We start from the raw sequence: 23,632 nt of genomic DNA, 5'->3' as shown, positions 1-23,632 counted from the left end.
ATCAGGTGCCCTCTTCTGGTGTGTCTGAAGACAGCTACAGTGTACTCATATACATAAAATAAATCTTTAAAAAAAAAAAAAAGAAAAATACAGTTAATAGCCCAGTGTCTGTCAAGAGTGCTCAAAATATACTGTTCTGACATGCCTGTTAACAAGAGAAAACCTTGGAAGTAACTCCTGTGAACTTCATTCATTCATTCATTCATCCATTCATTCAATATGCATGGGTGATTAGCCGCATGTATGACTGTACACCACTCGCATACAGTACCCTGAAAAGGGTGTCAGACCTCCTGGGTCTAGGGTTACAGAGGACTGTGAGCCTTCTTTGGGGTGGTGGGAACTGAACTTTGATCCTCTGGAAGATTAGTCGGTGCTGTTAACCGAGCCACTGGCCCAGCAGCGCCTGAGAACTTCTTTGTTGCATCATATAAAACAAGCACATGCGACCCACCATCTGTGGGAACCCTGGACTATATATATTCTTTAAAAAAGCTCTGCGCCCTTCGTACACAAATGACAATCATGCTGCAGTGTCAAAGGTCAGAGGCCCGTGAGTCCTCTCTCACCCTAGTGTCTGTAATGACTGGTATCCTTGGTAACAGCAGGACTCACTCAGTCTAAAGTTACTGTCATTGTTGACACAAATAACAGACAAGGAGATCAGACAGAAATTAAAGGGGAAACCTGAAAATAGAACCAGCGAACCTTGGAGTGCTCCACAGATTCAAGATAGAGAGTCACAGTGGGTCCAAACCTCCCACACATCCCTGGCTGATCCCCAACCTGCACACAGGTGCAAACAGTCATGAGACTCTGTCATGAAAGACACACACACACACACACACACACACACACACACACACACACACACACACACCCCTACAGGCAGGGGGTGGAAGCACAATCCTTACCCAATCATTAATTGGCCACTAAGCTAGGAGACACATATTGGCGTCTTCCTAGTCAACCAAACTTAAGGTTTTTTTAATTTAAAAATAACAAACTGGGGTTGGGGATTTAGCCCAGTGGTAGAGCCCTTGCCTAGCAAGCACAAGGCCCTGGGTTCGGCCCCCAGCTCCAAAAAAAAAAAAAAAAAAAAAACAAAAACAAACTAAGAGTGGTGGCTCACGCCTTTGATCCTCTGTGAGCTTGAGGCCAGCCTGGCCTACACAGCAAGTTCCAGAACAGCCAGAACTATGAAGAACAGCAGCAGTGGAGTGGATCAACCAGAGCCTAATGTGCTACAGAGGACAGAGCTGGATGAGTGACCCAAGCCCGTTGGAGGTGCCCAGAAGATCATGTGTGGATCCCAGACATAGAACAAGAAGCTGTAACGCTGAAGTTGCCTTGAAGGTCCCAGGATGTTAGCGACACCAGAGCTGTGGGCTGTCTGCTGAGGAAAGCTGCTAACAGGGAGTGGAAGCAGCCCAAGAGAATAATTTTTTTTTTCTGGTGAATGCCAGATTTGCCAATAGCAGTCAAAAAGAATGAAAGGAGCTGGGGATCTGAAGAGCGCTTTGCCATCAGACATGGAGTTTGTAGCTTGCCCAGCTGGCCTTTGGTCTTGCTCTGGCCCAGTACTTCCTCAGCATGACATTTTGGAATGGTAGTGTACACCCTGTGATGGTGGAGGTGTGTGATCTGCTTTTGACAGTAACTGACTGGATGAGTCTCAGAAGAGACTTTAACACTGTTGAGACTGTAACAGACTATGGGGCATTTGAAGTTGTAATAAACATATTTTGCTATGACTAGGTATTACTGCCATAGACTCATGTGTTTAAAACAGGTCTATGGGAGTCAGGGAGTGGAATGTGGAGGTTTGAATATGCTTGGTCCGGGGAGTGTACTATTAGGAGGGGTGGCCTTGTTGGAGGAAGAGTGTCACTGAGGAGGTGGGCTCTGAGACCCTCTTCCTAGCTGTCCTCAGACACTAGCTGCCTATAGGACAGTCTTCTGCTTCCCCTCAGGACAAGATGTACAACTCTCAGCTCCTCTTCCAGTACCACGCTGGCCTGGACCTTGCCATGCTTCCCACCTTGATAATAATGGACTGAACCTCTGTACCTGGAGGCCCCAACCCAATGCTGGCTTTTACCTCTGCCACGGCATCGCTGCACAGCACAGACTCAGGCTTGCAAAAGACTCAGGCTCAATTCCCAGCACCCATACGGTTGCTCACTATGGGTCTGCACCTCAAGTTCCAAGGGATCAATGCCTTCTTCTAGCCTCCACAGGCACCAGGCCTGCAAGTAGTTACCGGACATACATGCAGGTAAAACACCCATAAACAAGAAATTCTTTAAATTCTTAATGTACGGATTGCAATTACATGAAGCATAACTTCTGCAAGAAAATCAAAACCACTTCCGACAAGAACTAGCTGGCTCCAACAGAATGGAAAAGGCCTAGAAGAAGAAAAGCAGGAGGGCAAGGCAACACAGACCTACGGAAAAGTAATTGCTTTCCCCATCATGTGAGGACTTCCAAACAGACATTTGAAAGTGCTAGCTTTCATCTGCTAAGTCACTCAAACACCCTGAATTATTTAGCAGCAGTTTAATTAACCTTTCTTCACTTCTTCCTAGACAGTTAAATGTTTGTTTTAGCAAATACCAATATATCTATATGATCATAATCTAGTAAGGCATCTTAGGGAATAAGATATATATTCTGTTGATGATTCTTTACATAGCAAATAATATAGGTATTTGAAAATATTTTTAAGATTTATTTTTATTATCTGTATAAATATTTTGAAAGCATTTTTTTTTAAATTTATTTTATTTATATGAGTAGACTGTGGTTGTCAGACACACCAGGAGAGGGCATCAGATCCCATTACAGATGGTTGTGAGCCACCATGTGGTTGCTGGGAATTGAACTCAGGTCCTCTGGAAGGGCAGTCAGTGCTCTTATCCACTGAGCCATCTCTCCAGCCCCTGGAAGGCATGTTAAATGCACCACATGCAGAGTCCAGAAGAGAGTAACCAGATCCCCTGGAACTGGTGTTCTAGAAGAGTGAGAAATGCCCAGGTCCTTACAGGAGCACAGCAGCAAATGCTCTCAGCCCCTAAGCCATCTCTCCAGCTCCTACCCAAGACTATTCCACGCACGGAACTATCTGAAGAGATTTTGCATCACTCATCAAAAGGAAGGAAAGGTTGGGGCATGCCTACAGTCTCAGCACTTGGAGGCTGAAGCAAGAAGACTGCTGGGAGTGCAAGGCTAGCCTGAGAGTCATAGCAAAGGCTCATTTCAAAAAAACCAAAACCATCTACTTAACCCACCATGTGCTTGGGGGTTTGTCTGTTTTTCTTTTGTTTTTGTTTTTGTTTTTGTTTTTGTTTTTTTTTTTTGGAGCTGAGGACCGAACCCGGGGCCTTGCGCTTGCTAAGCAAGCGCTCTACCACTGCGCTAAATCCCCAACCCTTGTTATTATTTTTTAGGCCGGTTGCCACTATGCCACTGGATGACCTGGATCTCAGAGACTGGCCTGCTTCTGTCTCCTCAGGGCTGAGATTAAAGGCGTGCACCACTGCAAGCACACAATGTAGCTGATGTAAATATTTGTCTGGGCTTTGGGACTGATAGCAAAGAAAAGTCCTCTAATCCAAAGCGAGATGGGATCTCTCCTGCTCACAGGGCAAATATTTAGATCCTACTTTTTAAAAAAAAAAAAATGTGTTTGCTTTGGTTCTGTCTTGTCCACGACGGCCTGGAACTTCCTGCCTGCTGTGTGCAGTGCTGCGTCACGGGAGCACAGCTATGCTAGCTGTCCGCGCACTTTCCACTTGGCGAGCACTGCTTCCACAATGAGCCCCACCACCTAGCAAACCCACCTTTGCTTTGTTCTATTTTAATAAAACTACTTCAGACCTGCCAGCAACTGCTGAGCACGGCAGTACGCACCTGTACTGAGTACCTAGACGCCAACCTGAGCTTCACAGTGAGTCCTTATCTCTGTCTGTCTCACACACACACACACACACACACACACACACACACACACACACACACACACACACACACGGGTCGGGGGAGGCCTGGGGCTGCAGAGACAGGTGGCTCAGCAGTGAGAGCATTTGTTGCTCTTGCAGAGCACCCAGGTCTAGATCTCAGCACCCACCCACATGGTGACTCACAACCAATTTCAATGCCAGTTCCAGGGATCCGACACCTTTTTCTGATCTCCCTGGGAACCAGGCACACACAAGGTATACACATATACATGCAGGCAAAACACTTGTCCCTATAAGATAAATTTGAATAAAAATTAAAAGGCTGGAATGTAGCTCAGTGGTAGAGTCCTTCCCAGAGAACACATGAGCCTAAGTTTGATCTCCATCACGGAAGAAAAAAAAAAAATCAAAACAGCCAGGGGCCCGTGGTGGCACAGGCCAATAATCTTCACACCTAGGAGGCAGAGGCAGAGGCCTGGAGGATCAGCACTAGCCACGGCTATATTACTCTTAAAAAACTGAAGACTGGTATGAGTCAGGATGGCGGAGCACGCCTACAACACCAGCACTCAGGTGACAGAAGGACTGACCCTGCCGCGGGAAAACCACTCCCGGGGCTGCGGAGATGGCCAACAGTTGAGAGCAGGTCGCTCCGGGGTCAGTTCCCAGCACCCAGAGGTTCACAACCATCCCGAACCCCAATCCAAAGGACTTGAACCTCGTGTGGCCTCTTCAGGTACCAGGCACAGACTTACATGTAGGCAAAATATTCATACACATTAAAGAAAATTATTTCAAAAATTTAAAAACTGCTCCAAATTACATTCAACCTAAGTCGCCGAGAGAGACACGTCCAGATGGTAGTGCGTACCTAAAAGGCAGCACTCAGGAGGTTCAAGGAGAGAGAACTCCAGCTTGAAACCAGCTGAGGAGCAGGTCTTCTGTGAGAGCAGCCAGTGCTCTTAGCCACTGAGCCCTATCTCCAGCCCTAGTTATGTGTGTGTGTGTGTGTGTGTGTGTGTGTGTGTGTGTGTGTGTGTGGTGTGTGTGGTGTGTGTGTGTGTGTGTGTGGTGTGCATGGCCACAGAGGCCAGAAAAAGGAACTGAATCCCTGGGGCTGGAGTCCCGGGCGGCTGTGAGCTACCTGACTTGAGCGCTGGGAACCAAACTCATGTCCTCTGGAAGAAAGCAGTTAAGTGCTCTTAGCTTGTAAGCCATCTTTCCAGCACCCTTTTTAATAAATAAACATATCTGAAAATCAGACACAGCTGACAGTTTTTTATTGTTATGTATATATTCCAAGTTCCTGGGCCCCTACTAATCTGGAAAAAAGAAAGTAAACAGGAAAGGCAATACACAAAATTTACTACATGCTGGCTTGTGTGTCTGCAGTGTTCCTAGTGCCCACAAAAGGCAGGAGAGCTTTGAATCTGCAGTGGTTTGAATGAGAATGGCCCAGGCTGAAGATCTGAACGCTTGGTCCCTACTTGGTATTGGACTGGGAGGTGTGGCTCTGTTGGAGGAGGTGTGTTGCCTGTGGTGGACTTTGAGGTTTCAAACCCCACACCAGGCCCAGTCTCTCTCTCCTGTGCCTGTGGATCAGATGTAAGCTCTCAGCTACTGCTCCACACCAATCCTGCCTGCCTGCTGCCATGCTTTCTGCCATGACAGACATGGACTGACCCTCCGGAACTGTCAACTGCATTCTTTTACAAGTTGCCTTGGCCATGGAGTCTCTACACATAATAATAAAACAGTAACTAGGACAGGATCCCTGAAATTGGAGTTATGTCTGGTTATGAGTGGCCAAGTGGTTGCTGGGCTCTGAACCACTGTTCTCTGGAAGAGCGGCCTGTGCTGTTAACTGTTGAGTCACCTCTCCAGTCCCACTGAAACAACTTGTAAACTCTCCAGTTGAGATTTTGGTAGCCTGCAGGCTATGTGAATTCAAACTGGAAACCAGTTCATATTCCCCAAAGGCTTTCCTTTCTGTGGCTTCACCAGGCCTTGGCTGAGACACTAGTCGCCCTACTGTACAGCTCTTGGATTCACTCTGGTTTACCTTGTTTCCTTCCTTTTTCTGGACTCAGGATATTGCTAGGAGCCTACAGTGGCCTGGAATTCACAATGGTATAGCCTGAGCCTGCTGCGTGCTCAGATTACAGGCTTGTACCGGCATGCCTGGCTTCATGTGCAGTCGTATGCTTCCTCAGCTGTCTCAGTGGTCCTTCGACAGACTAGTCATCTGTGCCTTTCTAGTAGTACACAGACAGAAGGGCATCTTATTACAGATGATAAAAGAAATAACAAGTCGAAGTTGCTCATCAGAGAAGTGTGGCTACAAGAGTGTGGCACCGCCCGGGACCCCAGCACTGGGAGGATGAGGCGGCAGCACTGCCTCACGATTGAGTCCAGCCTGAGCCACAGAGCAAGAACCAGGGCAGCCAGGGCTGTACAGCAAGACTCTGCCTCAAAAGAACAAAACAAAAGTCAGGGGTTGGGCATAAGAGGGCTCAAGGGGAGCACTTGCTACCAAGCCCTGAAAACTTAGGTTTCATCCCTGGACTCCACATGGCAGAAAGTGGGACAAGTCTTGAAAGTTACCCTCTGATGTCTGCATGCAGTGTGTGTGTGTGTGTGTGTGTGTGTGTGTGTGTGTGTGTGTGTGTGTGTATAAAATAATATGGTATATAATACATACTATATTATGTATAATATATTTAGGTAAATAATTTTAAAAGTGAATACACAACCTGTAATAAAATAAAGATAAATAAAAATACCTACATACATAAAATAAAATTCATTCAATCCAATGATATTCCAGACACAAGTCACAGAAATGGTAGAGACCTGGTGAAGGACAAGAGAGCTCAGGAGAAAGCTTGGTAACAGAGCGAGAACGAGAGCAAGAGAAGAGAAGAGGAGAGAGAGACAGAGAGAGAGAGAGATAGAGAGACAGAGAGAGAGCAAGAGAGAGAGAGCACATCAAACAGCATCTGAATAACCCCTAGCTGCTGAATACACACAGTCCAAACCACCTACCCCAAGAAAATACTCGGGTTTGGATTTGTGCTCAGCTCTCTGCATATTTTGCTTAAAACAACCAACCCTTTCTAAATCACAGCAGGACGAAATGAGCAGCCGACCTACAGCCCTGTCAGGAAACAGTCATCAGGTCAAGGTGGCAGTGATGCAGTCCCCTGCTCGACCACTCAGCTGGCTGAGGCAGGAGTGAGGCCACACTGCACTACACAGTAAGACCGTGTTGAACAAACAAAGGAAAGCCCTCCACGCAGAGTAAAAGTCTAAGTTAACACTAACTGTGACCTCCTGTCCTCTGTCTTCTCTGAGCAGCTAATAAGCCACATGACAGTAGATGGTGGCCATCCAGGGCCGGCTGCCTGCACGGCTCAGCTGGGAGACTCCCTGCCTCCCACCTTCCCCAGCATCAAGTAGGGATGGGAAGAGCAATGCACCTCTAGTGCCATTAAATGGAAAGAGTGAGCTCCCCCAACGAGCTCCCAAAGACACTCTGTGGCATTCACAAGCAACTGTCTCATACCGGGACAGAATGCAGGAAAAACTGTCTAAGCCTTAGCTATAACCAGATGATGACCAGATGATCTCCCGGACATACTCCAGGAGAGCTAAGCACTGTACTGTAAGTTCACTGTGACTATCGAATGTATGCAAAGCATCTTTAATGTTTATTCTTCCTTTGCAAATGGTCCTGTAACTGACAGCTGTTAGACCCACCCCCTTGTCCCCACCAGACTTCACTGAAGGACCAACCAAACAGCTAGACAGGCCGCTCTCCTAACGCCTCAGCTCTGAACGGCCTGTGGCTGCCTTTGAGGAATCTGCGTAGCAGCCACAGCTGCCTGCTGCTTCTACAGGCCCCTCTCAGCCGCAGGGGCTTCTAACAGCCAGTGCTGGACATCTGCTAGCCTCACAGGTCTCAGGGGACCTAAATGACCCTGCGGCTACTTTCACCCAGGCTACAAAAGAAGCAACTCCCTTGGTAGCCAGCAGGAGACCTGGGACTGGTGCAAATTCAGCTTTTCTTTTGTGAGCTGTGCCATGACTGGTGGAATAAGCCCTTTCGGAAGGAGGGACTGCAGTGTGATTGGTACAGAGTTCTTCATGTACATGAAGGTCTTCCACAGTAAATGCAAACACAGTAGATGCTTTCCCCCTCCCCCCATCCACGCCCTTCCTGGTTCTACACTTTTCCAGCCTGTTCTGGTGTTGCTCCCCACCGGCACCTTTGGCCCAGTAACAGGCTTGTCTCAGCTGCTGGTGGTGCTATAATCACAGCACTCTAGAGGCTGAGGCAAGAGAATTGACCCAAAACCTAGAAATAGAGGCAGCACCAACGGGAGGAAACGCTGATGAGGCTGGGACCCACTGGATTGAAAGGTGGAACACGGGTTGGAGAGATGGCTCAGCGGTTAAGAGCTCTGACTGCTCTTTCTAGAGGTCCTGAGTTCAAATCCCAGCAACCACATGGTGGCTCACAACCATCTGTAATGGGATCCGATGCCCTCTTCTGGTGTGTCTGAAGACAGCTACAGTGTGTACTTATATATAATAAATAAATAAATCTTTAAAAAAAAAGAAAGGTGGAACACAGGGTCCTGCCTAGAGAGATCACCCGAGTAGATGTCGGTCAGCACGGACATGTGCTTCAAGCTGGGACAGAACCGGCAGAGCAAGAAACACCAAGCACTCAAGAAAATACAGCGCTGAGTAACTGACTCTCCCAGACAGCTTACCTCTCACACCCTACCTGTGGCTGGTGAAATCTAAGAAAAGGGAGGCGATCACAGGAGAGATGGAGGCAGAGAGAGGAAGAGGAACTCCTAACTGATAATGTTTCTCAAGATTACTGTTTCAAACTGATAATAACAATTTTTATTAATTAATTAATTATCTTTTATGTTTATGTTTATGTGTTGTGGGTTCATGAACCCAACACGCATGTAAGATCCTGTAGAGCAGACCTGGAGTTACAGATGGGGTCGCCACGTGGGCGCTAGGATCAAGCTGCTTGTAACTGCTGAGCATCTCTACTCCCCGTCTCACGCAGGTCAGGCCGGCCTTAAATTCAGTGCTGGCCTAGAAGTCCTCTGCCAGTACCCTGAGTTCCGGAACCACAGGCACCACAGTGCCCAGTCCTTCCTAGCCTACTTTTGTCCTTTATCACCAGTTGAGCAGACTGAGCTCGGAACAAGAACAAAGGACAGCAGAAGCAGCAGCAAGTGGGAGCAGGGTGAAGACAGCAGCAGTGACACTGGCAGAGGCGGCAGCAGTGACAAACTGGTTGCTGAAGAAAAACCGCAGGGAGAAGAGGCCACAGGGACATCAAGGGACAAAGGAAGAAGCTACAGGATCTGGTCAATGGAAGATTTCCAAAGAGGTGCCAACACTAAAGAACCAAGGGGTTCAGATTCCCTAGGTGTGCTGGCTGGTTCTGTGTGTCAACTGACACAAGCTGGAGTTGTCACAGAAAAGGAGCCTCAGTTGAGGAAATGCCTTCATGAGACCCAGCTGTAAGGCATTTTCTCAATGAGTGATCAAGGTGGGAGGGCCCAGTCCATTGTGGGTGGTGCCATCCCTGGGCTGGTGGTCTTGGGTTCTATAAGAGAGCAAGCTGAGCAAGCCAGGGGAAGCAAGCCAGTGAGTAACATCCCTCCATGGCCTCTGCAACAGCTCCTGCTTCCTGACCTGCTTGAGTTCCAGTCCTGACTTCCTTTGGTGATGAACAGCAATGTGGAAGTGTAGGCTGAATAAACCCTTTCCTCCCCAACTTGCTTCTTGGTCATGATGTTTGTGCAGGAATAGAAACCCTGACTAAGACACTAGGTATGAAGACTGTAAAACTGGCCACTGCCAGGAGCTGAGGATCCTGATATCCTGGACCCAAGAGCCCTAAGACTGTCACTTAGGGCCAAGAGAGGCTTATTCAAGGTCATCTGCTGTTCCCTGCTGAGGTGGGCTTCCCCACACTGTTGCTGGAAGCCGAGGCTTGTGACTAGCTGCCACCGAATGGTGGTTGAAGCCCAGACACACCACACACCGCAACAAGCTGGTCTACAACTGTATGGTAATGTCTTCTAAAGCTTAGAGCAACAGGCCCCAGTTTCAGGACTTAGAGCTACAGGCCTCTGGATCCACCAGATCAGCCTCTAAACTGGCACTCAAGTAAGCGCTGGTCTTTCCTACCCACAATTCTGAGCTGGGGAGAACTTTAGGACCCCAGACAGCTGACTGGTCAGAATGGCCCCAAGGATGACTGAGACACTGAGGATTCTGGCATTAACTAAAGGCAAATATCAATGCTGACAGTAAATCTCTAACTGACAGTAAACGTAGATCCTTGTAGCCTCACCTTCGGGAAGAGTGAGCAGTATTTTCTGCAATGCAGGTCGCAGATGGCAAATGTGAAGTTAACTGTGGTATCGGATAATGTTCACTGAGTGCAAGCCACGCACACTCACAGGGCTAAGTGTTTGTAGCCACTGAGGTTCAACAGTCACAGGGAACCTAAAACAGGGGATCACATGTCTAAGGCTAGACCAGGCCAGCCTTGGTTAGATAAAGACCCTGTCTCAAAACTAACTGATGGATTTAATTAATTCTAAAAATGCCCAAAAGACTTCAAATTCGTTCCTCTAGAGAAGATATAAAAAGGTACAACATATAATAAAATACTCAACTATGGGCTGAAAAACTCGACGTCTGGGTGCTGAGTGCTGAAGAGAACTTACTGCTCTTCCAGAGGACCCTGGTTCAATTCCCAGCACCTACATGGAAACCCAAAACTGTGGGTAACTCCAGCTCTAGGGGATACGGTGCCCTCTTCTGTTCTCCACAGACTGCTGCACACACAGGAGACACAAACTCATGCAAGTGTGCACGCACACACATAAACACATACATGTGTGCATGTATACATACACATATATACATTTTTTTCTTAAGATGCTCAACACCATTAGTCACTGAAGTATAAATCAGGACCACAACAAGAAGGGCTGGGGAGGCAGCTCAGTGGTTAAGAGCACTGGTTGCTCTTGCAAAAGACCCAGATTTGGGTCCCTGAACCTACATAGCAGCTCACAATTGTTCATAATTTGAGTTCTGGGGGATGCAATGCCCTCTTTTGTCCTCTGTGGGCACCAGGCACACACAGGCCAAACACTCATATACATAACTTAACTGGAGCTGGAGGCAGAGTTTGGTAGAGTCCTTGGCTAACATACATGAAGCTGTGAATTCGATCCCAAATGTGACATAAACTGGATGTGGTGCACCAGTGATGTCCCAGCACTTGGGTGAAGACAGAAGGATCAGAAATCCAGTCATCTCCAACTAGAGCCCAGACTAAAATAACTGAGCCCAGCTAGAGCTACATGAGGCCCTGTCTCAAAATCAAAACAAAACAAAAATACCCAACAAAACCCACATAACAACCTCACACCTAAGATGTCTACAATAACAAACGAGAGCTGGGAGAGATGGAGAGTTAGGAAGGACATGGAGAAACTCAGACCAGCATGTAGGCTAGCGCCAGGTAAAGTGCTGCCTCTCTGGGAACCCGCATGGTAGCGCCCCAAACCTTACTATAGAATCCCTCCTCAACCCATCGGTTCCACTCAAGTGCAGATCCAAAAGGACCAAGAACAGGCCCTCAGATAACACAAGTCACCAGTGTTCACGGCAACACCCTCTGCTTAAGACAATCTCTCACTATGGAGCCCGGGCAGGCCCAGCTAGAGCTTCCTAGGTAGACCAGGCTGGTCTCGAGAACTCAGAGATCAGTCTACCTCCCCCTCTGCATGCTGGGATTAAATGAATCCAGGCCCATGCACAGCAGCACTTGTCATAATAGCCAGAGGTAGAAAGGACCAACGACCAAAAGAGAAACAGAACGTGCCGTCCATACTTCAAAAAATAGGATTTGCCCACAAAAATGAGTACGATTCTGCCAGAAATACTGTGACTGTAATCAGTACTGGCTCAGTTGCACCATCATCCGGTGGATCTTCATTTCGGGTTTCAGACTGGTGGTTACCTTCCGCAAAGGCAGGAGGACCAGAAGTATGAATGCCCTTGGTTACATATGGACGTTCTGCCTCAGGAGAAGAAAAAAAGGAAAATCTAACGATACTGTGTACGAAAATGCCATGGTGAAACCCATTACACTGTGTACTCGGTTTTTAGAAGTCAGGTAGGATGTAACAACGAGGCTGAACAGACAGACAGACAGCTCACAAGTTAGATTACTGTTGCTCTTGCAGAGGGCCCTGGTTCAGCTCCCAGCACTCACACGGCAGCTCACGACCTGAAGCCAAGTTAGGTTCCCAGCACCCACGTCGAGGCCCACAACCATCTGCAACTGGGGTTCCAGGGATGGCACCCTCTTCTGTCCCTCAAGGGTACCAAGCATTCAGATGGTACACATATATGAATGAAGGCAAAACCCTACACACGGGGTTGGGGATTTGGCTCAGTGGTAGAGTGCTTGCCTAGGAAGCGCAAGGCCCTGGGTTCGGTCCCCAGCTCCGAAAAAAAGAATTAAAAAAAAAAAAAAAAAAAAACCCTACACATGAAATAAAAATGAAATTTTAAGGGGCTGGAAAGTTGGCTCAGCAGTTACAAGCTCCTGCTGCTCTTGAGAACTGACCTGGGTTCAGTTCCTGCAGAAGCAGGTGGAGCTCTGTGAGTTCAAAGCCTCAGAGCAAGTTCCCAGCCAACCAGGACTAATAGTGAGATCCTGTCAAAAAAAAAAATCAAACTTAGTCAATTAACTAAAATAGAGCCCCCCACGATCAGATCCTTACATCGAGGGGTTTGTTCAGAACATGCAGGTGGGCTTACAAAGCAACTTACTGTCACCACACAGAATCAGCAGAAAAGCCACTTGTGCGACACACTAATGCATACTTAGAATCTAACAGTAGGCCTGCAAGAACCAGCTGTGTGCTAACCACATCGACAAGCTATAATCACAGACCAAGTGGGTAATTCAAGGAAAAACAGTGCTCTAGGGTTAAGAGTAGGCTTAAAACAGCAGCAAGCCAATTACTACTCAACAGAACTATGCAGTCAACATAGAAGACACTGCAGGCTTTACAAACTGATGTTTTCACTACTAACCACACCATAGGAACTGATAGCAGCAGTGTTTTCATATTCTTACACACACACACACACACACACACACACACGCATTACTTAACTACATTATATAGTGGTTTTACCCTGATTCTCCTCCTCAGTCCCAACACTCTTTAGCCTAACTAAAGAATGCACACACATATATACACTCCACTGCCAACAATCATGTTATCCTTCTAGTTGAATGTTTTTAAAAACTCCATATTACCAGAATTCCAATGTTAACTTAGGGTCTGGGCCAGTAAAAAGCCCTCCTGCAACTGGTGACAATCCCCCAAAACTCCTAATCTACTTGTACCTAGCCACAAACTCATCACACAGGACACTGGCTAGGCTAAGCTAAGCTTCATCTTCACTCTGAGAATGTCTTAAAGGTTTGGGGCTTCCACAGAACGTGAACAGCGACGAAGTGCACTTCAAAACCCACTTCTACTAGCCGCCCGCCATGCTGCGCGTGAACACTTGGCAGTAAATCCTGGCCTCTGGTGAAGCCTCGCCGCTGTTCAGCAAACTAAGAACCCCAAATGTGTAAGGGCTCGGGGTCAATTCAACTATCCAACAGTTGACCTGAGCTTCACAGAGACCCCTCCACAGTTGAGTGTGGCCTCACTAAGTTTCCACAAAGCTCCAGGCAAACAGCATATGAACCCAGAGTCACTGTGAGACCCAACGACCATAGGCAAGACGTAGGCATAAGTAACCTCCTTGGGACATTTAGAAAGAATAAAACGGGAGCAGAGACTGTCCTAAGTGACGGTTCGCTAGAGCTATTTCAGCCTCTAGGTTTGGTATTATGTGACAAGTCGGACCCATGAAGAGAGAGAACTGGAATCAAATGACTTCAGTTTAATAAACTTCTGTTCTATTCAAGCATTCCAGCGAGCTATCACAAATATTTGAAGTAGCTAGGTGTGGTGGCATACATCTGTAATCCCAGGATACCGAGGCAGAAGGATTGTCTGGACTGGCTCAAGTTTCCAGGCCAGTCTTGATTACACAGGGAATTTGAGACCAGCCCAGCCTAAACAACAAGACCCTGTCTAAAATCAAAAGCTAAACAAACAACAACAAAAATCAAGCACAGTGTGGCAGTTAGATCATTTTCAATGAATGAACCAAGTATAAAAGATCAACAGTGGGGTTGGGGATTTAGCTCAGCGGTAGAGCGCTTGCCTAGCGAGCGCAAGGCCCTGGGTTCGGTCCCCAGCTCCGAAAAAAAGAAAAAAGAAAAAAAAAAAAAAAAGATCAACAGTGACCAGCAACTGATAGAGGTAAAACCTCTATAAATGAAGAAAGGTGCACCCAGGCAAGTGTACTGAAAACGTTCTACACTACTGACACTTTTTTATAGCTACAACACTCTGAAGACAGCATTCGCATTTGCATAAGTGGATGAAAAGATCTGTACAGGATAAATGGTTCCTTCTCCATTAGAAAAACTGACCAAGGGCTGGAGAGGTGGCTCAGTGGTTAAGAACGCTGACTGTTCTTCCGGAGGGCCTGAGTTCAAATCCCAGCAACCACATGGTGGCTCACAACCATCTGTAATGGAATCCAATGCCCTCTTCTGGTGTGTCTGAAGACAGCCACAGTGTACTTACATATAAATAAATCTTTAAAAGAAAAACCGACCAAAACATTTCCTTTGAAATCATTTCTACTGCAAGGTTACTAAGCAAGCACCACCCCTATACATGAGTTGAGTGCTGTCTTCAGACAAGCAGGTAACAAAATTAACATTTTGAAGTAACTAAACCTTCTCAAAACATTGTATGTTGAGATCCAGGCATGTGGCACATATCTGGAAGGGAAAGGTAAGAGGGCTCTCTTGAGTTCAAGGCCAACCTGGAAGGCTGACATGGGGACGCACCCCTTTAATCCCGGGCAGGAAGATCTCTGTGAGTTCCAGGCCAGCCTGGTCTACATACTGAGTTCCAAGCCAGCCTGGTCTACATACTGTGTTCCAGGCCAGCCTGGTCTACATACTGAGTTCCAGGCCAGCCTGGTCTACATACTGTGTTCCAGGCCAGCCTGGTCTACATACTGAGTTCCAGGCCAGCCTGGTCTACATACTGTGTTCCAGGCCAGCCTGGTCTACATACTGAGTTCCAGGCCAGCCAGGGCTTCACAAAGAGACCCTGTTACACCTGTTACAGAACAAACCAAGCAAACACAAAGCCAAACTGGACTACATACTAAATTCCATTCCACTTTGGGATACACAGAGAGAGAGAGAGAGAGAGAGAGAGAGAGAGAGAGAGAGAGAGAGAGAGAGAGAGAGAGATCATCTAAGGTGTACCTTAAGCCTGAGGCCTATCTGGCTACAACCACCTGATCTCAAAGGAAAAACACCTTGCTGGGTCATACAGTGACTCTTCACTGTTATAGCTGGATTTTGTGAAGCAGCCCACTGCTGTAGACCAGGCTGCCCTGGAACGAAGTCCCTGGAGTTTTCAGCTGCCTGCATAAGCCATAGCACCTTGCTTGACCAAGCCATAGCACTGAAAACTGAAAGGACTCTAGATATTATTCATAATAGCCCAAAGGCATCAAGCAACCTAGATGCCCACTGAGGATGCAGAAACAAATTAACAGTGTTACAGGATGCTCTAGTGAACACCTGGGCTCAGCTACTCAGAGGGTGAGGCGGGAGGCTTATTGGAACCCAGGAATTCAATGGCTTAGTGCATATGGCCATAAATAACCCCCAGTGCACTCAGGCATGAACATACACAGACACACACAGAAAGACAGACAGACACACAGACACAGACAGACAAACACTGAGAAAAATACAATATCCCATTATCTACAGAATACAGAGAATATTTCCACTCATACGGACAGGAGGGAAACAGCAGAATCATGGTTGACAGGCTCCCAGAGACGGAGAATGAGGAGTTGATGTTTAGTACACAGTTACCGTTTTCCTTTTGGAAGAAAAAAGTTCAGGTAGATGACAGTGTCCAGCCATGAGAGTATCTAATGCATTTACATTTAAAATGATCAAAATGTCCTCTAATCTGATTCTGGTTCAATAAATTAGTAAAAGTTTGTTTGTTTGTTTGTTTGAGAGTTTCCCTGTGTAGACCTGACTGAACTGGATTTATATTTTACCACAGTAATAAGTACATACATACATACATACAGACAGACAGACAGACAGACAGACAGGCAACCAAGAAAAAATGCTTAACCCTTTGTGGCAAAAATATATCCAAAAAACCAAAAAAGGTAAGGTGACAGGCCAGGAATGCTTTGCTGACTGGAGCACAGACAAGTTACCCAGGAAGTCAGGCCCTCAGTACACAGGGAAGGGAAGGGCGTCCTCCCAAGGCTGAACACAGGCTCTCAGCAACTAGGAAAGCTGAGCCCTACCCTACAGGGTTGGTCGGGTGATGAAGGGGCTCCTCCTTCCCTGAGACAAAACAAAACTACCCTGAGACAAAACAAAACTAGCCTTTCCTACCAGCTTCCAGTGAAAGCAGCAAGACCGATCTAAGCACTTGTACTTCTAAGCAAAGTGCTCCAAAAGAATGTTATTTTGTCATTCCCAGCTTTAATACGGTGGGTCTACAATGGGAAACCACAGGTAGCGATCTTAAAAAATAGTACATAGAAATTTCTTCCGATACCAATATTGGGTGACTGTTCAAGACCTGGAACACATAAAACCTCAACAAAAAGAAAATGCCTCCCTCCGCTCCCTCCCTCCCCCCTCCCCCTCCCTCCTCCCTCCCCTCCCTCCCCTCCTGTTATTCACTAGCATCTGTAGCCTGATGGGCCTCTAAGGATCATGCTGGTGTTTTTGGCCAGTAACCTACAGCTCCTCCCTCAGGCCCCAGCTGTTTCTCTGTTCTACCCATTCTGGGTTTCTTGTCTATATTTAGATATAATGCCAGTATCAACCGTGGGATCAACAGGTGCTTGAGAGTGCCCTTGAGCACTGAGCAGTTTTCGATTGTTTTCCCAAGTTAATTGGTTCTGGGCCTGCAACTGGCTGCCTTGACTCCTCTAGGTATGAATACTTCTTCAACTAGACTAAACAGAAAAGCGCGATCGCAAGACGAATCTCAGTGAGTTGTTTTAGCACTACTACCAGAACCCTGGAAGTCTTTAAAAACCACAGGAGCAGCAAACTTTTTAAGAGTCTACAGACGGGATTACTCTACAAACCAACCCGAGCAAAAGCACCGTTTGCTGTCAAGACAGATGTGTGCATCCTACAATCACAACACCTGGAAGGCTAAGGCAAAAAGACTAAGGAGAGCCCGGGCCGTATTACAATTACAAGACCATCTCTCTCCAGCAGGACAGAGGACGGGAGGGAAGGCGAGGCGAGGAGAGAAAGAATTACTGTTATCGTAACAGACTCAGGTTTCAACCAGTTCATAATGCTTTACAGCAGTATGACTTAGCAGTTAGGAGCTCTTCCAGAGGAGTTTGGTTCCCACATCAGGGAGCTCATGGTCGCCTGTAACTCCAGCATACACACCGCATACACACAGACAGACACACAGACACACAGACACACGATCTGTTCTGAGAAGGGTGGATATGGCAGTTCACTCCTCCAATGCCCACAGTCGGGAGGCTGAGGTAGGATGAGAGCCTGCGCTACGGCGTGAAACCTATAAAACCTGTGTCAGAAGAGTAAGAGAGGACCGGAGGACCTGGCCTGCAGGCACGCGTTCATCCAAATCTCAGCCAGAGGTGGATGGCTCTCTGTGAGTCTGAGACCGGCCTCGTCTAACAGAGATCCCAGTCAGCCGGGGCTATGGTGAGACCGCCTCAAAAGAAAAGGAGAAAACACAAGAGAAGAGGGGCACGTGTCTCAGTCAGTTGGCCGGGTACACGGAGCCCCAGGTTCCATGCTGCATGAACGGGGCATGGCTGCCATGTCTATAATCCCCTATAATCCTGGCCTGCAGGAGGTGGGAGCAGGAGGACTGAAAAACTAAAGAAGCCAGGCAAACAGAGATAGGTCTGGATATTCCCTCCCTCACTCTGTGACCGTAGCAAATTATTTAATCTCTAAACGTATCGTTCTTTTTTTAAAGGTTTTTCTAAACAAGATTTCTCTGTGTAGTCCTGGCTGTCCTGAAACTCACTCTGGAGACCAGGCTGGCCTCGAACTCAGAGATCTGCCTCTGCCTCCTGAGTGCTGAGATTAAAGACCTGTGCCACTGCTGCCTGGCTTTTTTTTTTTTTTAAATCTCTAAACTTATAAAGTGACATATTAAATGTGATGATTAATGAAATGAGATTATACATGAAAAACCAATCTTAGCTCTTTGCCTAGTCCACTAAAAGGTCTCTCTCCTGGCTTTGAGCTGGAGGTAAGGGGTGAGACGGGCCTCCAGCGGTGCCAATCCAGAATGATCTCAAACTGTGTATGCAAAGATGGATGCCCTGGAGCTTCTGACCCTCAGGCCTCCACGTCCCAAGGGCCGAGACCCCTCTCTGGCACCGGTGTAATCTGGAGGCTCACTTGACTCTTGTACAGGAAAAGCCCCATTCAACCAGGCATGGCTGCCTCATTTGCCTGTAACCCCAGGACGCTGGAGGCTGAGACAGAATTAATTATGAATTATGGGCCGGCTTGGGCTACAGAGTGATAAGTGTCTCTAAAATATTTTCTTAAATTTAAATACAATCTAATGGCTCTAGTGGTTAAGAGTGTGTACTGCTCACTGATCGTGCAGAGGATCAGAGTTTTATTCCCAGTACTGCCCCCTCCCCCATGAGGGTCAAAACTGACTGATCTCCAGTTGCAGAGAATCCCGCCCCCTCTTCTGGGGGCACTGCACTCGAATGCACAAACACAATGACGCACCCATCACTTAAAATAATAAGAATTTTTTTAATTTTTAAATTTTTTTCATTGATCTTTATTTTTTTATTTATTTATTTTTGTTTGTTATTCGAGATAGGATTTCTCTACATAGCCCTGGCTGTCCCAAAACTCACTCTGTAAACCAGGATGGCCTCGGAACGCCCAGAGACCTGCCTGCTTCTGCCTCCTGGGTGCTGAGATTAAGGCAATGCACCCCCACCAACGGTATATTTTAGATCATGATTTTTGGATATTTATAAGGTAGCCCAATGCTGCCTGCTACCAGAAACACAGCTGAAAAATATAAACCGATGACTGCCCAGAAATTTTAGTTTAGATGAGTCAGCAAAACTTCATGTCTCACAGATGAAAAGCGCAAGCACACATCTATGGATGTATAATGATAATTATAGCTTCAAAATCAGTGATCTCCTAGTGAGTGCTGGATCAAATCTGCTCTGGAAATCAAAGCTGCAAGAAAATACAAGTCCAGCAAAGTGGCTCACACCTGTAATCCCAGCAGCTGGGAGTCTGAGGCAAACTGGCCACTCCAAGGCAACTGGAGTTACACAATAGGTCACAAGCCAGCCTAGGTTACAGATAAAGACTGAGGACCCCCTCCCAATGGGGGAGGCCTGGAGGGGGATACAAAGTCCATAATCCAGAAATACTTTTTCACAGTATTCCCAAGCCATCTTAACTCAAAATGCAAGAATACTGAGGCAGCTTGCCCATCAGGAACCAGCATCACTGAACAATTTCCAAAAACTAACAAAAACCCCCCAAATCTCTTCCCCAAGCACAAAACCAGAATTAGATGGTCTATGAACATTTTTCAGCGGGAACATTTCTCAGTGGGAAATGAAAATTCTTACAAAGGACAGACAACTTAAGTTTTTTTTTTTAAATCACAGTTATTCATAACTTTTCAGCCCAAACACCTTGAACTCTGCAGTATCGCTGACCTCACTCATGGTAAAGTACTTGCTGGTAATGTGTTCTCTCTCGCTTCAATAAATACGGAGAAATTATGTACAGTAGTCTGCTGAGCTGATCGAGAATAAATATTACAGTTTTGCCTTACAATAAAATGAACTATAAATAATAATAATAAAATTATTGGGAGACTGGCTTGCATGCCTTAGCAAGGGGCCAAGACTAACCCACTTTAAAAAAAAAAAATCCACTCATCTTGGATGAATTAGGAGACGAAGACCCCTCTAGTTCACCTATCCTAGGCTCTGTTTGAATTCAAGAACAAACTCGTATTTCTTTACCTCTCTTTGCCTTTCTTAGTCTCGTTTTCCTCTCAAATTCCGAAATTGTCCTTCTACCCTTTAAGTCCGATGATGGCACTTGCGTCCTAAGCACCGCTGACACCATGCAGAAGACTTTACACATGCCCATCTCGCCGTACCTCACATTTCAAATGACCCATTATTTCATTCTTTTCGATCCCGCACGTAGTTTCTTAAATCTAGGACCGCACACACGCTCACACCAGAGTCCCCCTCACTCCATTGTTTCTCCGGCCTATCCTCTGGAAACTCCCCAACTCGGACCCGTGTGCCTCGCTCGCCCCATTAACCCCAGAAACCCGCGGCCCTCTCCACACTGCAGGTCCCAAAGGGCTCCCGGTCCCCCTCCTCTCGGTACCCCAACCCCCAACAACTGCCCCTTCCCTCTTTTCCCTTCCTCGAGCCCTCCCTCCACCTCCGGCCCCTCTCGCCCCCGCCACCCACTTCACCCAACACCCCCAGCCTCACCTAGCCCGGGCTCCCTGCAGCCGCCGCGTCCCCCAGTTCCGGGCTCTGCGTTCCGGACGCTCCCGGGTCTGGGATGAGGAAAGAAGAGCCTCCGCCTCCTCCTCGCCCTCGTCCTCGGGAGCCGCCGCCGTCGCTACCGCGCTCCTCCCCCAGCTCGCCCAAGGCCCGACGCCGCCCCGCCCCCACCGCCGCCTTCCCCGCTTCCCTCGTCCGCCGGGCGGCGGACAGAGACTCGCAGGCGCGGCTAGGGCCGGAGTGCCCGCGGATCCACAGCGACCCTCGCCCGACCGCACTCGCGCCGCTCGCCCCCTCGCCCTGCCTCAGGCCCGCGCGTGCGTGCCGCGCGTGCGCCCCCGCCAGCCGGAGCGCAGGGCGCGTACTCGCGCCGGCGCGACCCCGACGCGACGCGCGCGGGAGACCCGAGCCGAGGGGGCGCGCGGCCCGGTTACCGCTCCTCTCCGGCGCCGTCCCTTCGCGCCCGATTCGCGCGCCTGAGGCGCGGGAGACGGGGAATTACTGAGGGGTTGAAGGAGCGGGTCAGGGGCCAAACGGGAAGGAACGGCGAGATGAGCGGGGCGCGTACTCGCGTCCGCGTGCGGGAAAGGCGACCTGAAGCGGCCGGGCTGGGAGTGGGCGCCAGCGTGCCCCTAAGTGAAGAGCCGAGCGGGAACTGACGGAAAGAGCCGAAACTCTCCGGAGGTGGCCGAAGATCCCCAAGGAGAACCTAGAGCTTTTTGCTCCAGGTCTGCAGTCACATACGTCCTCTCTAGCCAGGAACAATTCAGCCACTAACTCCCTTTAACTTTGCCCACTTCCGGACCACCTTCTGCTCCTAAAGGTCATTTCAGAGCCAGCGAGCCACACAGCCTGGTGAGAGGTCAGGAGAGAGATTGTGGGGCGAATGACCTCACACTTTCTGCATCCCTCTACGTGGCTGTGATCAGTAACTCCTGTTGTCGAATCTTTCTGTTAAATACCTATCTTCGTAATCAGTACTCTAATCTTTTTGTTAAATACCTATCTTAGTAATCATTACTCGAAATCTCCAGTCTCTCCAGGGGCCAGAATCATCTCTAGTATTGATGTATCTTTTGAGTTATTATCTTACGGGTTGGCTGGTCAGGAGAGACGTTAGAAAGGGCATGTCCAACCCACATTCAAGCTGAGGAACTTCCTTTAAACATGAGACCTGTTTGGGCGATTATTTTCAAAATCTGAATAGTGAACTTTGTGGAAGACAATCATGTCACGATATCAAAAGGTTGAATACTCCTGGTAGAGGCTGAGATTTAAACTAAATCACCACTGAACAGTTTAGCCGTCTCATTCTCTTTCTTTGAAGCCAAACAAAGGAGCTTTGGACTGAACTACCTCAAGTGTGTGCTTTTAGATGGGCGCTACAGGCAGGGGCACAGTTCATCCATACGTTTTCACTCCAGTCCTAGATCTCATAATTGACCGTGGTACAGTATGTGTCTGCCAAGTCATGTATCTTCATCGGATCCTTGTTCTTTTTGCTTTGCACTGTTTTTATTTCTGTTTGTTGTGAGAAGATCTGGCCATGAATGATATAGCTCTCTGCTGGCCTCCCACTCTGAATCAGCCTCTTGTCTCAGCCTCTTGATCACTTAAGAGGGGTGGGGGAGGGTTGCTGAAGGGGTGGGGGCGGGGGAGGAAAAATAGTTTATAGAACACATCTTACCCAATTTGTGAGCATTATTCAGATGTCACCGACAAGGGGAGTGTGGTTGTCCCCACCTGTAATCGTAGCACTTGGCATGTGGAAGCAGGAGTCCCAGGTAATATTGGGCTACACAGAGCTCCAGGACAGAATCATTGGAAGGCTATAGTTGCAGCTAGTGGCAAAGCACTTTGCCTAAAGATGTGCAGGTTCCCGGGTTAAGTCCCCACCACACATCTGAGGGTTTCCTCTAGTCTCTACATGTGTGGAACTCCCACGCCCCTGCGCGTGTACACACACACTCACAAATCACTATAATACTGTATTTAGTATGTCTTCATAGAAAAATTCTGAGAAGTTGAGAAGAATGCTCAGTCCCTTGGGTGACAGCAGAAAAAGTCTCCTCACAAGATTTACTTTTTAAAACTCTGCCCTCTAGGATTTGGAGAGATGGCTCAGTAGTTAGGAGCACTGGCTGCTCTTCCAGAGGACCCTGGTCCAATTCCCAGCACCCACAGGGCAGCTCACACCTATCTGTGACTCTAGTTTTAGAGCTTCTGACTCCTTCACACAGACACACATGCAGACAAAACACCAATGCACATAAAAAAATAAATCATAAAAAAAAAAAAATCGGGGTTGGGGATTTAGCTCAGTGGTAGAGCGCAAGGCCCTGGGTTCAGTCCCCAGCTCCAAAAAAAAGAAAAACAAAAAACAAAACAAAACAAAAAATCTAGCAGGGTGTGGTAGTGCACACCTTCAGCCCTAGCATTGGGAGGCAGAGGCAGGAGGATCTCTGTGAGTTTGAAGCCACTTTGGTCTATATAGTGAGTTCCGGTCCAGCCAAGGTTACCCTTTCTCAAAAAAAAAAAAAACAAAAACAAAAATAAAGCTAGCATCAAGGTCTCAGGCTATAGCTCAGTGGCGGAACACTTGCCAAGTAGAAAGCTGGAGGATCAGGAGTTCCTGGGCGGCCTGAGCTAAGACCCTGACTGGAATACACAGGGCTGGGGCTGGCGAGATGGCTTAGTGGTTAAGAGCACTGACTGCTCTTCCGGAGGTCCTGAGTTCAAATCCCAGCAACTACATGGTGGCTCACAACCATCTGTAATGAGATCTGTAATGCCCTCTTCTGGTGTGTCTGAAGACAGCTACAGTGTAATCATATACATCAAATAAATAATATCTAAAAAAAAAA

General features: G+C 47.6%; 1 protein-coding gene across 1 annotated transcript in view; it reads right to left on the bottom strand.

Moving 5' to 3' along the window:
* Positions 1-20,934, bottom strand: part of Spats2 (spermatogenesis associated serine rich 2) — a 70,077-nt gene extending 49,143 nt beyond the window's left edge. Inside the window, exon 1 of the mRNA XM_032886200.1 lies at positions 20,754-20,934. The gene's annotated coding sequence lies outside the window, so the exon portion shown is untranslated. The remainder of the gene's footprint in view (positions 1-20,753) is intronic.
* Between the last annotated feature and the right edge of the window lie 2,698 nt (positions 20,935-23,632).

Source organism: Rattus rattus, chromosome 1 (assembly GCF_011064425.1).
Source record: "Rattus rattus isolate New Zealand chromosome 1, Rrattus_CSIRO_v1, whole genome shotgun sequence".
Taxonomy (NCBI): domain Eukaryota; kingdom Metazoa; phylum Chordata; class Mammalia; order Rodentia; family Muridae; genus Rattus; species Rattus rattus.
The sequence above is the reverse complement of the archived record's forward strand: the minus strand, read 5'-3'. Positions and strand labels throughout refer to the sequence as shown.